This window comes from Varanus komodoensis, unplaced genomic scaffold (genome assembly GCF_004798865.1).
Source record: "Varanus komodoensis strain SLA01 unplaced genomic scaffold, ASM479886v1 scaffold51, whole genome shotgun sequence".
NCBI classification, from domain to species: domain Eukaryota; kingdom Metazoa; phylum Chordata; class Lepidosauria; order Squamata; family Varanidae; genus Varanus; species Varanus komodoensis.
Window position 1 is genome coordinate 3364544 of NW_025336100.1, and position 13204 is coordinate 3377747.

General features: G+C 44.8%; 1 protein-coding gene across 1 annotated transcript in view; it reads left to right on the forward strand.

The window, feature by feature from the left end:
- Positions 1–13204, forward strand: part of EPHA5 (EPH receptor A5) — a 262453-nt gene that overhangs the window by 93959 nt on the left and 155290 nt on the right. The gene's annotated exons all lie outside the window — the stretch shown is intronic.

Here is a 13204-nt window from a genome sequence, read left to right on the forward strand (position 1 = left end):
TTATGCCTAATGCCTCTTACTGCTTCTCATCCACGGCAGCACTCTCCTTCACCTCCTTGCCTTCTAACTAAAGATATCATCAAGGCTTGCACCTCCAAGACCTCCCTTTTTAGCACCATTCACCCCTCCTCAACTCCCTTGCATTCCAGTACCCTCTCCCAGGAGACTTTCCCCAGTTTGGCCTTCAGTTGACCAAAGTTGGCCCTCATGAAGTCCCAGCTTCTAGTACTTGTCCTGCTGCTCATCTTCATTCCTTTGATCTCAAAGAAAAGTATGGAGTGATCACTGGCATCAAGAGCTCCCATAATCTGCACCCCATCTATCAGCTCCTCCCTGTTGGGCAAGACCAAGTCAAGGATATCCCCCTGCCCACATTGCCTCCCAGGCATCTCCACCTGGCCCTTCTAGTTCTGCCACAACTGCGCTAGTCCTGCTGGAAGAGAGGGCAAACAAATGCAATGGTGGAAGAGTCAATGTCTGGAGTTCAGGGTCAATGCATAGAGATGGCAGAGAACTCTAGTAGCCAGGAAAGGCGCAACTGCAGTGGCAGTGGTTGAACAGAAAGCAGCCAGGGAAGGCAAGGGATTCTTGTGCATATTTAGACAGAAAAGAGGCCAGCCAACTCCCAGCATAACCCTACAAAGGGCTTACAACTGCTAGTTGCATTATACTAGGAGTTGCTGACCCCTTTTCTGTCTAAACATGCATAGGATTGTGACCTGAAAGCTTTAAGCTGCAATGCAGCATACTTCCAGTAACTGAGCTTTAGGAGAGGCTCTCCACTCCTTCCATGGGACTTTCCTGGTGGAATAGTAATCTCATCTGTTCTTTACACCAGATGCTTTGCCAACTAAGCATTAAAATCACCCTGTGTATCATTACCAGTTGGAGTTCTAGACATTTTATTTTTGAAAATTATACTTCAGGTTGAGAAACAAAATGGATTCACCTGACCTTTCAGTTTTCATTCCCCCACCCACCTCACAGTCCTCATGTATTCATTTCTGTGCAAGCATTGCCATATTTTTCCTATTCAAAATATTTGGCCCTAAGAAAACACAGGGAATATTAAGTTAGTAGATCCATAAAGGCTTGACATTTCTAATAAGCCTTGAGCAATTGGGGCTCAAGGTACAAATCAGAGTGCTTATATGTTAAGAACATAGTAAATGCAGACATTTGGTACAGTTGTTGCCATGTTGCTTCCTGAGAATAATTTCTAAAGTGAAATACAATATAAGATTGAACTTTTATTCCTGTGCAAATGCTTCAGCTGCTGTTAAAAAAAATATGTGACTGCTGGGTAGAGGTAGAACATAGATACACAGACACAGAGTGAGTCAGAAAGGGTCTACCAGGCCATCTAGTCTGACCCCCGGCTCTAGCCAGCTCCGCTCACGACATGCCTACCATGTGCTTATCTAGCCTATCCTTGAACACCCTCACTGATGGGGCCTCATCCACCTCCCATGGAAGCCCATTCCATACCCTTGGGGTCCTGTCAGGAAATACTTTCTAGATGATGAGCCCTGTCAAATAACTGCTTCCCTGCTCCCCAACCAACCACAGAAATGTTCTTACCCCAAAACTGTAGCCCCTCAAATGGGCAAGGCTTAGAATCTCTTAGCTCAGATGGAATACCATCTCCTCCATGAGCTTTGTTGTTGCTAAGACTTCCTAAGGCCCATTTGAATTCACACTCCAGGATGTCTGGCTTGAAGTCAGCAACCACACCACTGTGGTTATTAGGGACATTAACATCTTTCTTGTATAGTTTTTCCATGTAATCTTGCCACCTCTTATTAATCTCATATGCCTCTGTTAGGTCCCTGCCATTTTGGTCCTTTATCATGCCCATCTTTGCATGAAATGTTCCCTTCATATCTCCAATTTTCTTGAAGAGATCTCTAGTCTTCCCCATTGCATTGTTTTCCTCTATTTCTTTGCACTGTTCATTTAAGAAGGCATTCTTATCTCTTCTAGCTGTTCCCTGGAATGCTGCATTCAGTTGGGTGTATCTTTCTCTTTCTCCCTTGCCTGTCACGTCCCTTCTTTCCTTAGCCATTTGTAAAGCTTCCTCAGACAGCCATTTTGCTTTTTTGCATTTCTTTTTCTTTGGGATGGTTTTAGTTGCTGCTTCCTACACAATGTTGCGAACCTCCGTCCATAGTTCTTCAGGCACTCTGCCTATCAGATCTAGTCCCTTAAATATATTTGTCACCTCTACTGTATATTCATAAGGAATGTGATTTAGGTCATGCCTGAGTGGCCTAGTGCTTTTCCCTACTCTCTTCACTTTAAACCTGAATTTTGCAACGAGAAGCTCATGATCTGAGCCACAGTCAGCTCCTGGTCTAGTTTTTACTGACTGTATAGAGCTTCTCCATCTTTGGCTACAGAGCACATAGTCAATCTGATTTCTGTGTTGACCGTCTGGTGATATCCATGTGTAGAGTCATCTCTTGGGTTGTTGGAAAAGAGTGTCTGCTATGACCATCGTATTCTCTTGACCAAATTCTACCAGCCTGTGCCCTGCTTCATTTTGTACTCCAAGGCCAAACTTGCCTGTTATTCCGGTTATCTTTTGGCTCTCTACTTTAGCATTCCAATCCCCCATGATGATTTGGTGTTATTTCTAGAAGGAGTTATAGGCCTTCGTAGAACCGGTCAACTTCAGCCTCTTCAGCACCAGTGTTTGGGGCATAGACTTGGACTCTTGTGATGTTGAATGGGTTGCCTTGGATTTGAACTGAGATCATTCTGTCATTTTGGAGATTGCATCCCAGCACTGCTTTCCCTACTCTTTTATTGACTGTGAAGGCTACTCCATTTCTTCTGAGGGATTCTTGCCCACAGTAGTATACCTGATGGTCATCTGAATTAAATTCACCCATTCCTGTCCATTTTAGTTCACTGATTTCCAAGATGTTGACGTTCAGTCTTGTCATCTCATGTTTGAGCACATCCAGCTTACCCTGATTCATAGATCTTACATCCCAGATTCCTATGGAGTATAGAGCTTTACAGCATCGGACTTTCCTTTCACCACCAGATACATCCACAACTAAGTGTCCTTTCACCTTTGACTCAGTTGCCTCATTCTTTTTTGGTGCTTCTAGTACTAACCCTCTTCTCTTCCCTAGTAGCACATTGGGCACCTTCCTACCTGAGAGGCTTATCTTCCATCATATCTTTTTGCCTTTTGGGACTGCGCCTTCACCACGGCAAGGCAGTGATCCATGAAGGGGTCATTCACTCCTACCATTGCATAATTTTCTGAGTATTATATAGTATAATATTATATTATAATAACTTTGTATGGTTCTAAGTTATGGACCAAATCCCAGTATTTCTGTTAATATCTTTATTGTCGGACATTTATTTATTTATTTATTTATTTAGACAGCTTATATGCTGCCCCCATTGCATAAGCCTCAGGATGGCTTACAATCATTAAAATCCCGTATATATTAAACAAAATCATAGAATAAATAAAATACATAAAATAGTGTAAACAGCCTGGTCAGTTTAAAATCAACAAATGAATCTTAATAATTAAAATAGTGTTTAAATAAAAAGGTCTTGGCCTGGCGCTGAAAAACGACGACGGCACCAGGCAGACCTCTCTGGGGAGCGCATTCCATAGGTTGGACACCACCGCAGAGAAAGCCCTCCTCTGAGGACTCACCCTCCTAATATCCTTCACGGAGGGTTCCTGGAGAAGGGCTTCTGCCACTGATCTCAAGTGACATATATGGGTGCAGGCACATTTCAAGTGGCATATATGGATGCAGGCACATTTCACACAATTAAAAGCTTTGGAGATATCCAGTGCTATTGTGCCAGCTTTTAAATTATTAAACAATGCAAGTGTGTATGTTTAATTATGTTTAATACTGTCCTTGTCAAATTTGCCATCTGCCTTAAAGTATTTTCAGCTTCAATGTAGTCTTTCCTTCAACTAGTGGAATATTGTGGATGTTCTGAATCACATCTCTCTTGCACACCTGCAACACATCCCCGCACAAAAATATATATAGCATATTTGCTCTGCTTTTCTCAGTCCCCTTTGTTGTCTCCGCTCAAGTACAAGGCTAAAGAGCTGTCTAATGACATCCTTTGGCAAAGTGCCCTTCTCAGCTAGTTGCCATGGAATCCTTTCCATTGTTAGCTTCCTAGTTTTTAAAGATCTGATTGGTCATTCACCAGGCATATAAAAATCATGCTGAGGTTTATGGGTGACCCTACCCTTCAGCCATCCATTGGGAGGCAGAAATTGTGGCAGTCACCCTCTTGCAAAATCACTCTACAGATGTTATGGCTGTGTATATTTCCATTGGAATAACAGGAAACCTGTCTTTTCAAAGTGTGTACGTAATTGTTCCCAGACTCAACTGGGCAACAGTATAGGTGAGCTGGATGGACCCCAGATCCTAGGGTCAGAAAGAGTCTTGAGATGAGACTTAGAGAAAATGCAGCTTTATTCTAGTGCACTTTTGAATAAATGGAGATGGAGGGAATTAAGCTTCTCGAAACAGAATCTCTAATGAAGTATCGAAAACATACATTATATACCCCACGTCACAGACATGATTTCCAGATACATGGTGGATACATTCACATACTGTTAATTGCTCCCTTTTGTTATTTCATTGAAGGAATCCTTATACTCCCAAGGACTTCCCTTCCCATATGTCCGCTAATAATCTTCCAACCACTCACACCAGCCTTAAGTTTCTACACCTACTGTAACTCATAAGGTATTGAGATTCAAACCAGTTCCATTCTCCATGAGTTCTTCCCATTCGCCTCCCTTTGAGATTATGCTGACTTGTCACAGAAGTTCACACAGGGTTCATCATTCTTTTTCTCCCTCCTCCCCCCTGAACAGGAACTGCAATATGGCTGTAGTGCTTTTACTACATAGCCTTCCTTAGACTAACTTCTACTAGGGATTTTTGGGGTGCTGCTATTGGCAACATAATGTTGCAGTAGCATAAATATTTGGAAGGACTACTTTTGCATTTTTCTTACTATAGATCTAAACTGTCACAATTAGTTACAAAGATCTCTAAGTAACTAAATTTACCTAATATAGGCACTTGCCAGTGGGAAGTTAGTTTTGAGTGTCCTCTTAATGTTGCATCTAAAATGGCCATGAGGACCATGAATAGTTTGGGTTAGTACTTGTTTTACATGTATAATTGTAGATGTAGAGACCTTACAGGGCATAAAGAAAGCAATGAGGTTCTGTGTCACTACATGGCACTCTTGATGTCATTTTGGTGAGCAGTAATATTTGACATTGTGTTCACGTCTTGCTACTGCCACCAAAGTGGCCTGAGGCAAGCGGCAAGAAGCACACACTAAATTGAGCACTTAAATCACTACTTCCTTGGCTTCGTGGCAGATTTAACAAGCATCCTGGAACAAATGCCATGAATAATGTATTGTCAAACGTGACACAGCAAAATAGCTCTTCTTCCAATCACACAATAGTCCAAGTGACCGTGCAATTACAATTAACCTCCTGCTTGCTTGCACCTAATGAGAAATGATCCTATGAATGATTGAACCCCAGGAAACTATAATGGAAACAGGAACATGACTTCAGAATTCTTAGGTGTTTTCAAAAGAACTTGGAAAAAGGCAAATGGGTATAGATTATCATTCTCCTCCATAATCCTGTATACGTGGCTATCACATATACAGTAACATTGCCTGATCTGACTGTTATATTCAATGAAAGATCTGGATCAAAGTGTTTATGACACTAAAGGTAATAAGATCCAGCAGGAACAAAAATGCAAATTTCATAGCAAGTATCATTAGGGAAAGGATTTAAACAGATATCTTTGTATTACTCTGCAATATTGTGCACAGGTTTTGACCATTTCATATTTAAGAATGATGTTATAACACATTTGCAGAAGAGGGCAACTAAAATGATCCTGGACTGAAAGTCTTCAAATAAGAAAAGATGTTTGATGGTTTTTATCAAGAAAAAATGAGGGGTATGTGAAATATTTATAACACTAATCCAGAGTAGGAGTCTCCTTCATGGATCACTGCCTTGTTGTGGTGAAGGAGCTTGCATAGCTCAATGAAGCTATGAGCTATGCCATGCAGGGGCACCCAAGACGGACAGGTCATAGCAGAGAGCTCTGACAAAACGTGATCCACTGGAGAAGAAAATGGCAACCCACTCCAGTATCTTTGCCATGAAAACTCCATGGACAGTACCAAAAGGCAAAAAGATATGACGCTGGAAGATGAGCCCCTCAGGTCGGAAGGTGTCCAGTATGCTACTGGGGAAGAGCAAAGGGCTAGTACTAGTAGCGCCAGAAAGAATGAAGCAACTGGCTCAGAGGTGAAGGACACTCAGTTGCAGATGTATATGGTGGTGAAAGGAAAGTCTGATAATGCAAAGATCTATACACCATAGGAACCTGGAATGTAAGATCCATGAATCAAGGCAAGCTGGATGTGGTCAAACAAGAGATGACAAGACTGAACATTGACATCTTAGGAATCAGTGAACTAAAATGGACAGGAATAGGTGAATTTAATTCAGATGACCATCAGGTAGACTACTACAGGCAAGAATCCTTCAGAAGAAATGGAGTAGCCTTCATAGTGAATAAAAGAGTAGGGAAAGCAGTACTGGGATACAATCTCCAAAATGACAGAATGATCTCAGTTCGAATCCAAGGCAAACCATTCAACATCACAATAGTCCAAGTCTATGCCCCAACCACAGGTGCTGAAGAGGCTGAAGTTGACCGGTTCTATGAAGGCCTACAACACCTTCTAGAATTAACTCCAAAAAATGATGTCCTTATCATCATGGGGGATTGGAATGCTAAAGTAGAGAGCCAAAAGATAACTGGAATAACAGGCAAGTTTGCCTTGGAGTACAAAATGAGTGGGGCACAGGCTGGTAGAATTTGGTCAAGAGAATGTGATGGTCATAGCAAATGCACTTTTCTAACAACCCAAGAGACAACTCTACACATGGACATCACCAGATGGTCAAAACAGAAATCAAATTGACTATGTGCTCTGCAGCCAAAGATGAAGAAGCTCTATACAGTCAGCAAAAACTAGACCAGGAGCTGACTGTGGCTCAGATCATGAGCTTCGCATTGCAAAATTCAGGCTCACATTGAAGAGAGTAGGGAAAAGCAGTAGGCCACTCAGGTATGACCTAAATCATATCCTTGATGAATATACAGTAGAGGTGACAAATAGATTTAAGGAATTAGATCTGATAGACAGTGCCTGAAGAACTATGGACGGAGGTTCGCAACATTGTACAAAAGGTAGCAACTAAACCCATCCCAAAGAAAAAGAAATGCAAGAAAGAGAAATGGCTGTCTGAGGAAGATTTACAAATAGCTGAGGAAAGAAGGGAAGCGAAAGGCAAGGGAGAAAGATGAAGATACACCTAATTGAATGCAGAAATCCAGGGAATAGCTAGAAGAGATAAGAATGCCTTCATCAATGAACAGTGCAAAGAAATAGAGGAAAACAGTGCAATGGGGAAGACTAGAGATCTCTTCAAGAAAATTGGAGATATGAAGGGAACGTTTCATGCAAAGATGGGCATGATAAAGGCCCAAAATGGCAGGGACCTAACAGAGGCAGAAGAGATTAAGAAGAGGTGGCAAGCTTATGCAGAAGAACTATGCAAGAAAGAGCTTAACGTCCCTGATAACCAAGATGGGCTAGTCACTGACCTTGAGCCAGACATCCTGGAATGTGAAGTCAGATGGACCCTAGGAAGTCTGAGCAGCAACAAAGCTATTGGAGGAGACAGTATTCCAGCTGAGCTATTCAAAATCTTAAAAGACGATGCAGTAAAAGTGCTACACTCCATATGCCAGCAAATTTGGAAAGCTCAACAGTGGTCACAGGATTGGAAAATGTCAGTTTACATTCCGATCCCAAAGAAGGGCAATGCCAAAGAATGTTCAAACTACCGCACCATTGCACTCATTTCACATGCTAGCAACGTTATGCTCAAAATCCTACAAGCTAGGCTCCAGCAGTATGTGGACCAAGAGCTACCAGAAGTACAGGCAGGATTTCGAAGAGGGAGGGGAACTAGAGATCAAATTGCCAACATATGCTGGATCATGGAGAAGGCTAGGGAGTTCCGGAAAAACATCTACTTCTGCTTCATTGGTTATGCTAAAGCCTTTGATTGTGTGGATCACAACAATTTGTGGCAAGTTCTTAAAGAGATGGGAGTACCAGACCATCTCATTTGTCTCTTGAGAAATCTATATGCGGATCAAGAAGCAACAGTGAGAAGTGGATACGAAACCACTGATTGGTTCAAAATTGAGAAAGGAGTTTGGCAAGGCTGTATACTGCCGCCCTGCCAATTTAACTTATATGCAGAGCACATCATGAGAAAGGTGGGGCAAGATGAATCACCAGGTGGAATTAAGATTGCTGGAAGAAATATCAACAATCTCAGATATGCAGATGGTACCACTCTAAAGGCAGAAAGTGAAGAGGAACTAAAGAGCCTCTTGATGCGGGTGAAGGAGGAGAGCAGAAAAGTTGGCTTGAACCTCAACATGAAGAAAACTAAGATCATGGCATCCGGTCCTCTCCCTTCCTGGCAAATAGATGGGGAAGAAGTGGAGGTAGTGACAGATTTTATTTTCCTGGGCTCCAAGATCACCGCAGAAGGTGACTGCAGCCAAGAAATTAAAAGACGCTTGCTCCTGGGGAGGAAAGCTATGGCAAATCTAGACAGCATACTAAAAAGCAGAGACATCACCCTACCAACAAAAGTGCATATAGTCAAGGCTATGGTTTTCCCAGCTGCAACGTATGGCTGTGAAAGCTGGGTCATAAGGAAGACTGAAAGCCGAAGGATTGAGGTCCTTGAATTGTGGAGCTGGAGAAGACTCCTGTGAGTCCCTTGGACCACAGGGTGATCAAACCAGTCAGTCCTAGAGGAGATCAACCCTGATTGCTCTTTAGTAGGCCAGATGCTGAAGATGAAACTCAAATACTTTGGCCACCTAATGAGAAGGAAGGACTCCCTGGAGAAGAGCCTAATGCTGGGAACAATATTTGGCAAAAGAAGAAGGGAACGGCAGAGAATGAAGCGGCTAGATGGAGTCACTGAAGCAGTTGGTGTGAGCTTGGGGGGATTCCGGGGGGATGATGGAGGACAGGAAGACCTGGAGGAATGTTGTCCATGGGGTTGCAATGGGTCAGACATGACTTCGCGACTAACAACAACAACAAGAGTAGGGGTAGGCAATCTAGATTCCACCATGGCCAATGGTCACAATTATTGGAGTTGCAGTAGAAACATAGAAACACAGAAACAAAGTGAGTCAGAGGTCTGAAACAAAGTGAGTCTGACCCCCATCTCCAGCTGGCTCTGCTCATGCAATCCCCCAAATGTGGTTGTCCAATCTGTCCTTGAATATCCTCACTGACAGACCCTCAACCTTGAGAATCTATTCCATATTCTAGGGGTCCCAACCATCAGGAAATACTTCCTGACATCGAACCTGGGAGGTTCCTTGAGCTTTGCCCCATTGGAACACATACTGCCCTCCTCTGCATGAAAGAACAGCTCATGGCCCTCCTCCACATGACACCCCCTCACATACCTATATGCCATCAACAGATCTCCTTGGAGTCTCCTCCAGGCTGAAAACACCCAGTTTCTTCAGTCTGGCCTCATACAGCTTTCCCTGTACTCCGGCCACCATCCTTGTGGCCCTATGCTGCACTGACTCTAACCTGGCTATACCCTTCCTGTAATGTGGAGCCCAGAACTGAACACAATACTCCAGTTGTGGGCACACCAGAGTCGTACAGAGTGGCAATAATGCTTCTCTTAATCTAGAAGCCACACTTCTGGCTATGCAACTAAGGGTTGCATTCACCTGCTTGTCTGCTGCATCCCAGTGCTGACTCATGTTTAGCCTGCAGTTAACCAGTACCCTGAGATCCCTTTCACAAGTGCTGCTCTCCAGCCACTTATCCACTAACCTGTACTTATGACACCAATTCCTATGCCCCAAGTGTAAGACCCTGCACTTATCCACATTGAACGCCATCCCGTTGTCTCCTGCACACTTCCATCCTCTGTCCAGATCCTGCTGGATCCAAAGTGCCTGCTCCTCAGTTGTGGCCACCGCCCCCATTTCAGTATCATCTGTGAATTTAATGAGCAAATGGTCACCCCCTCTTCCTGGTCATTGATGAAAAGATTGAACAGGATTGGTCCCAGGAAAGAGCCCTGGAGGATCCCACTTGTCACTGGCTGTCATCCCATTGATTCCCCACTAAAAGTTACCCTCTGCTTTCAGTCTATCAACCATGCCCTAATCCATCGGACAGTGCATTGGTCTATCCCCAAACTCCTCATTTCTCAACCAGGATATCATGGGGCACTTTGTCAAAGACCTTGCTGAAATCCAGCTAAACCACATCCACTGCATCCCCTCCATCTAGCCACCTCAAGGTGTGTCTGGCAGGAAATATTTTAGTGGAAGCTATATTGCATGGCCACCAACCTCCCTTCCCTATCTAGGGTTACTAGATCTCCTACTATTATCAGCCTTTCCCTCTGTCTTTCCTTGAATAGACATAAGGCTAACCGGTCTGTTATTACCCATGTCCCCTCTACTAGCCTTTTTGAAAATTTGGACCACTGAAACCACCTTCCATCCTCTAGAACCTCACCCGTTCTCCACAAGTCCTCAAAAATGGAAGGCAACAGGCACGAGAGTACCCCCGGCAACTCCCGAAGTACCCTCAGGTGTAGCTTGTCAGGGCCTGGCACCTTTATAACATCTAGTGCCTTGAGGAGCTCCTCTACTTCTATAGCATCTAGAAGCGATGTGACCTAACGGTCACCACCAAGTGAGTCTCCCAACTAATATCTGGGAGATTGAAATCTCGCATAATTACCGTGTCCCTCCCCTGAGATATACTTTGAATCTGTTCTGTCAGGGCATCATCCAGGGTCTCAACTTGACTTGGAAGGCAATAACATACCCCCACTGAAACCCTTTAGTTTCACCCAGACTGCCTCTACCAGATCCCCATCTGCGCCACATTCAATCTTATTGTATCCTATCCCTTTCCTGACACATAACGCTACACCCCCTCCCCACTTGCCCTTCCTGTCCTTTCTAAACAGGCGATTCTCCTCTATGTTCACATTCCAGTCTTGCCTTTCAGCCCACCAAGTTTCCATGATCCCCACCAGGTCATACCCTCTTATTCCCAGGAAAGCCTCAAGCTCTTTCTGCTTATTACCCATGTTCCTAGTATTGGTGTACATGTATCAGCACCTTCCCACATATCCCTTTGTTTGGGTCCCCCAACTTCTTCCTTTCTCCCATCTTCCCTGCTATCAGCACACTCTTCATAGGAGTTCTGCCAGCCCCTGCGGTACCTCTAACACCCTGGTCCCAAAACCCTGATCCACTCCCTTCACCTGTCCAATCAGGACAAGTTTCTGAGGGGCCTGAACCCACCCCCACAGCTTAGTTTAAAGTCTTCCAGAGGAAGTTTGCTGAAGGACCTTTTCCCCATCCTCATGAGGTGCACTCCGTCCCTCGCCAGAAGTCCATTGGCAAGAAATCGGGTGCCTTGGTTGAGGAACCTGAAACGTTCCTTCTGGCACCATACCCTGAGCCAGTCATTCACCTTTGCAACCCTCCTTTCCTTGGCTGGCCCAAATTCCTGGACTGGCAAGAGAGAGGAAAAGGCCACTTGGGCCTTTAGGTCCCTGAGTTTCTTGCTCAGAGCTTCAAAGTCCCTAGTGACCCTGCTCATCCCCTGCCTGGCCATGTCATTCATCCCCACATGAATCACCAGAAGTGTCTGGTGACCCCACCCCAAGGGCAGAAGATACTCTGTCTGTCACATGCTGTATGCGTGCACCTGGCAGGCAACAGACCTCCCTTGCCTCAAGGTCAGGGCAGCACACCGCCGCCTCAGTGCCACTTAGCAGGGCGTTCCCAATGATGATCACCCCCTGCCATCTGTTCCCAGTGGCAGTACACAACCATGTCTTGGCCCTTGCCTCTCCTGCAGCAGCCCCCTGGCTGCAGTTGGCTCCAGACTGGAGATCACGGACAGGTCAGTCCCCCAAGTCCTCTTTATCCCCAGCTTCCCACTAGTGGAGAAAAAATTTTCCCCAGCTCTAGGTAGGCATCAGGAAATGGAGGAGGCAGTGCCAGCCTCCTCCTCCTGTGGGTGACATGCCTCCATCTCTCCCCAGCTGTTTCCCCCTCTGCCCCTCCCTCAACCTTCTGTCCACTGGGGGGCTGCTCCCAGGGGGCCTGGAGAGCTCTTTCATCCCTCAGATTCCTCACCTCCTCCTCCATGAGGGACACCAGCTTGCACCTGGGGCAAGTGTATCCCTGCCTCTCTTGAGGAAGAAGGGCAAACATGTCACAGGTATCTCAGCAGACAGCTACACCTGTGTTTCCCTCCATGGCCATCTCCTGGCTTGACATAGGGCACCATTTGCAGGTCCTAGCTTCTTCCCCTGCCTTGTCTGTCCTACATTACCTCTCCCTGACTTTACTCTCCTAGTTCTCCCATATAGAGTAATAATTATAAGCAATTATTTAAAAAATAATGACAAAAACCCCACAATGATCTAGGGGAAGAGAGTCCCCGGGAAGCCCAGACCACAGCTAAGGGACATAGACAAGGGACGATGCCAGGCTGAGTGTGGCTTTAGAAGCCTCAGAGGCCACTGCCCCCACCCTTCTGCTTCCTCCTGGTCCTTTCTGGCCTCTCTGACTCCGCCTCCCTTCCTCTCCACTGCTCCCCTCCCCCCCAATCCTCTGCTCAGCTGCCCAGCTCCTACCTTGCCTTTACCAGTTACCTGGCCATTCTCTGCACATTCTTCAAGTACAGGCAGTTCCAAGAGCTACAAACATCTGTACTTACACACTGAGATAAGTCTATTAATTTAAAAATGTGAGTTTAAAAAAACCACTCCATAGTACAGTGGTACCTTGGCTCACGAACTTAATCCGTTCCACAACCCAAGTCAAATTTCCCCATAAGGTTCAATGTAAATAAAGTTAATCTGTTCTGTAACCACTTTTTTAATCATAAAAATTTGAAACAAAGTGACAAAGAACAAACAAAGCAACAAAGAACAGCAACGATTGCTGCCATCTCCCCCCCCCCCGAG